This window comes from Kogia breviceps, chromosome 12 (assembly GCF_026419965.1).
Source record: "Kogia breviceps isolate mKogBre1 chromosome 12, mKogBre1 haplotype 1, whole genome shotgun sequence".
NCBI lineage: Eukaryota > Metazoa > Chordata > Mammalia > Artiodactyla > Physeteridae > Kogia > Kogia breviceps.
In genome coordinates this window covers 53705856-53710499 of record NC_081321.1, presented here as the reverse complement: position 1 = coordinate 53710499, position 4644 = coordinate 53705856, and the positions used below count along the sequence as shown (strand labels likewise).

Genomic DNA, 4644 nt, shown 5'->3' with positions numbered 1-4644 from the left:
TGACCCAGTTCAGAGCCCAGGTCTCTTTACTCTTAGACCAATCTTTTTCTAAACCATAAGGCAGTGACAACTGGCCACACAAATGTAACATTCTGACTAATGTCAAGATTAATTCTATTATTTTCCTCTCTATAAAAAGAGGGGCTGCTAAATGAAACGATGGTATGTGATTAGTCTTTTCTGCAGCTCTATTCCTGCTGTGGTTAATAACCAAACCTTTCCCATTGGTGGCTGTGCCTCTTTACCTCACAGGCAGTATAACATCTTTTAGTTAAAATGAAGCGACACAGTCACAAACTTCTACTCTTGCCCTGTGCCTCCATAAAAGGCTAGATTTTTGTTTGTTTCTACTCTCTTCTAATTCACCCTGTGTAGTTATCGATTTCTTTTTATATTTTATTATTTTTCTTATAAAAGTAATACGTGTATGTTGTAGAAAATTAGAAAACCCGGGAAAGTCTAAATGAAATACAATCATTCATAATCCAGCCACCCAGAGAATATGTATATGTGTCTATATTTTCATAACTGTCTCAACACTGTACAGTTTTATATTCTGTTTTCTTAACTTTACATCATGAGGATTTTCCCCATGCTACTGAAAGTCTTTTGAAACATTCCCTCATATTCTGTCTCGTGGGTAAACTACATTTTCTTGTTTGCCAATGTTTGGACATTTAAATTTTTTACAAAATATTTTTGTGTGTGTGATTAAAATACTTCCCTGTAATATTAATGGCCTTACTAATCCTTATCTGATATATTCTTGTAGAAGAGTTTTAGAAGATAATGAACTTTTCTTAAAAAGACTCCTGATCCATATTGCCAACTCACTTTCCTGAAAGGCTGAAACAATTAATAATCCTTCCCGGAGCATGTGACTGCCTGTCTGGGGCACACTGGAAGGGCTGTAAATTAAGCTTTTAAAACATTCCTTTCAATATGTCACTCTCCAGCTAGGAAGCTTCCCATGGCTGCAAGATCAGATCTAAGCTTCTTACTGTGTACGCTCTTCCATTTCTTCACTTCCAGCTAATTTCTCAACCACCGCAATCTGGCATCTGCCCCCATCTGTCTGCCTGGAGGCATCAAGGAAACAGCCCTAGACTAGACTAAGTGTCAGGAAACTAGGTTTCAAATCCCAGCTCTGCCACTTAGTAGTATGTGACCTTGGGCAAGTAACTTAATTTCTTTAAGCCTGTTTCCTCAGGCTTTAAAATGGAAATAAAAAAACAGACCTTGATTTTTGGGGCTCCCGTGAGATAATAGAGGTAAATATTTTTAATCTGTGGAACACTGTAAACATTAGGGGGTGTATTGTTATTGAGACTGCTCTTGGGGTAGTGTGGTATCCACCAAATATTTCTGATCCTCTTAGGCTCCTGGTAGAGTTTTACTTCCCCACCCCTTGCATTGGAATGTGGCCACATGACTGACTTCCTCCAATGAGATATGAGTGGAAGTGACACATGCATTTGCATGCAAAATCTTTACAAGCTAGGCCTTAGTCAGCTACTCTCCCATTCTCTCTCCTCTGCAAAGGGCAATGCTGCAGGTGGTTGCTGCCCAGGTCCTGAAGGAAGAACATCAGTGTGGAGAGGAATTCCCAGCCACCCAGTGATGGGCATGTATCTTGAGCAAGACTTTGTTTTCTAAAGCCTAAGGTTTGGGGTGGTTTGTTACTGCACTCTCACCTAGTGGTACAAGCCTACTCTTGGTGTGTCTTTCTGTGTAGTCCTTGGTATTACTGAAATTCTTGAAATCCTCTTTTCCTTTGACTTGGTGCCACTCACACTCTTGGTATTTTCCTCCATCTCTAACAAATCCTCAGTCTCCATTTTACTCCCTTCCTTTTCCACTCAAATATGCACATAAGATGAGTTTCTGACTTCCTCTCCTTTTGTTATATGCTTACCTTCGTCAACTTAGTTTACTCTGACAGCTTTAAATATTATGTCTTTCTTAGCCCTGTATGCTTGAAAAAGGTTTCCAGTTTGAGGATTACTGGTCTACCCTTTTTCTTATGCCTTGAGGGCAAGGACCCTAAACTGGAATCAGATGGCCAGCTGGCTCTTCCACTTGTCTACCTGCCAGAGACCTAACCTCTCTATGCCTCTGTTTCTGCATCTGTAACATGGGGTTAATTGTAGTTCCTACTTCACAGGTGGTTGTGAGGATTAAATAAGAAAATATATGTAAAACACTTTCTGCCTACCTAGGACACAGTAAGCTTACTATAAATGGTGGTGGTTGTTTGGTTGTTACACATCTTCTTTTCTCTCATTCACTCCCCAAGTTTTATCTCCAGTTTCTGGTAAGATATGCTTAGAAGTAGAAGACCCATAAGAAGTGTTTGCTTTAGTTCAAACATCACATTGATGGCTGATAATAAGAGTGAAAAATTGGTATCCTTGCCCTGAAGATGCTTTGTGCAGTGTTTGTTTTTTTTTTAAAGAAATAGTCCCAAATCAAAAGAGCTTTTATTGAATCTTTAATATATCACAAATGAGTCTGAAGAATCATCTGGTATCTTTCTGTTTCTGTAGCCAGACCACTCGGATCTTGTTCATCAGCCTGCTGAACTGTTCCTTTTTCAGAAACATAGATACCATCCAAAAATTTTCTGATGTCCTTGTTTTTAACTGTTGTGGCTTGCTAAATCAAAGCTGCTGAATTTTTTTAAAAACATCTTTATTGGAGTATAATTGCTTTACAATGTTGTTTTAGTTTCTGCCGTATAACAAAGTGAATCAGCTATATGTATACATATATCCCCATATCCCCTCCCTCTTGCGTCTCCCTCCCACACTCCCTACCCCACCCCTCTAGGTGGTCACAAAACACTGAGCTGATCTCCCTGTGCGATGCAGCAAGCAGCTGAATTTGACACAAGTTCAATATCATTTCCTTCAAGAATCAACTCATCTTTCTGGGCTTGAGATACTGAACAAGCAATGCCTGGCCTCATCTGAACCCTGTGGATGTATTTTTCACCCCCAAAATTTCAGAGAACCATTCTCCTGAATAACAACGTTGATGGGGAAGTGAGCGTACACAGACCTCATCTGTAACAGAAGCCCATTGTAACACCCTTGATCATGTTCTATACATGACTACAGATAGTGTAAACAGTTGCCAGTTCCTTTCTATTTCCCTACCATTTGTCAACCCGGAGCGTCTTCTTTTTCTTTCCAAGGAGACTGAGTTCTACACTGATGTGATTGAAGTCCTGTTGCAGGGTGCCTCTGGGGCCCTTCACAATAACTGTGTGTCCCTTCGGAATAACGTGGACATTTTTTGGAATGTCAACAGTCTGATTATTGAGAATGGTCTTCATTCTTGCAGCAGAAGTGGCAAAGAGCTGATTTGTTTTTTAATTGAATATTGCCTTTAGGTGGGTCAGGCACTTCTAAGTTCTCACAGTAATCCCTACACCCTGTCGTTTTCTACACAGTTACCTGACTGACCCTGGGAGGAAATCAGCTTTCCACAAGCCTGCTCTACCCACACTCACTCATCTTTCCCTTGTGTACTCCGGGCCTATCACTGCCAGGTACCTTGGCTTCCACTGGCTTTTCCCCTGAGAACATCTTTTTTTATGGTAAAATATACATAGTATAAAATTTACCAGTTAATCTGTTTTTAAGCGTACAATTCAGCAGTATTAAGTACATCCACAATGTGGTGCAACCATCACCATTATCGATTTCCAGAAATTTTCCATTATCTGAAACAGAAACTCTGTCCCAGTTAAACAATAACTCCCCATTCCACCCTCCACTCAGCCTCCAGTAACTACTGTTTGACTTTCTGTCTCTATGAATATGCCTATTCTAAGTACACCTCATACAAGTGGAATTATACAGTGTTCATCCTTCTGTGTCTGGCTTCTTTCACTTAGCATAATCTTTTCAAGGTTGTGGCATGTGTCAGGATTTCATTCATTTTAGTGGCTGAATAATATTCTATTGTATGGATATACCACATATTGTTTATCCATTCATCTATTGATGGACATTTAGGTGGTTCTGCTGAGAATATCTTGAAGCTTACGGTGCTGGCTCATCCAAGTTCTTCAATCTCAGACAAACTTCCCTTCTTGAAACTCCTTTGTACTCTTTGTCTGCCTCAAAGTCATATACTGAGGGATGAAAATATTGGGGAAGGAGGTCAGAAAGGAGCAGAGAAAGAGGTCACAGACCAGGTACATGTGATGGTGATAGATCTTTAATTTCTTTTTGCAAACAAATATATGATTTTTTAAAATACTCTTAGTTAACAATTATAATGCTGTAGGTTTCCCATGCTTTTTTGGTAGAATGATTTCATGTGTTTTTCAATGTGTTTTGACTGCTACCGATAGCTTTTTTGTTGTTGTTTGGAAAGTTGGTGGTAGGAGATACCCAGAGCCCCTCAAAGCTGTACTTATGCTGACTTGTGACACCTATAATTTTGTTTGGGATTTAACTTCTGAATTTGGGGGGTTGCATATCTCGTGTCTTTGGCACTGTATATTAAGTTTCCCCAGGGAAGAGACCATTCTATGATTTGGTGTATCCAGATAAAAAACATATATTTCTTAAAGAACTTGATGCATACTTGGCACTCCTTAAATAGTTTCCTTTTACTTTTTGTTTCTTTTTA

General features: G+C 39.4%; 1 pseudogene; it reads right to left on the bottom strand.

Annotated features, from left to right (window-relative positions):
• Window positions 1-2499: 2499 nt before the first annotated feature.
• Window positions 2500-3337, bottom strand: LOC131767256 (large ribosomal subunit protein uL6 pseudogene; annotated as a pseudogene).
• Between the last annotated feature and the right edge of the window lie 1307 nt (window positions 3338-4644).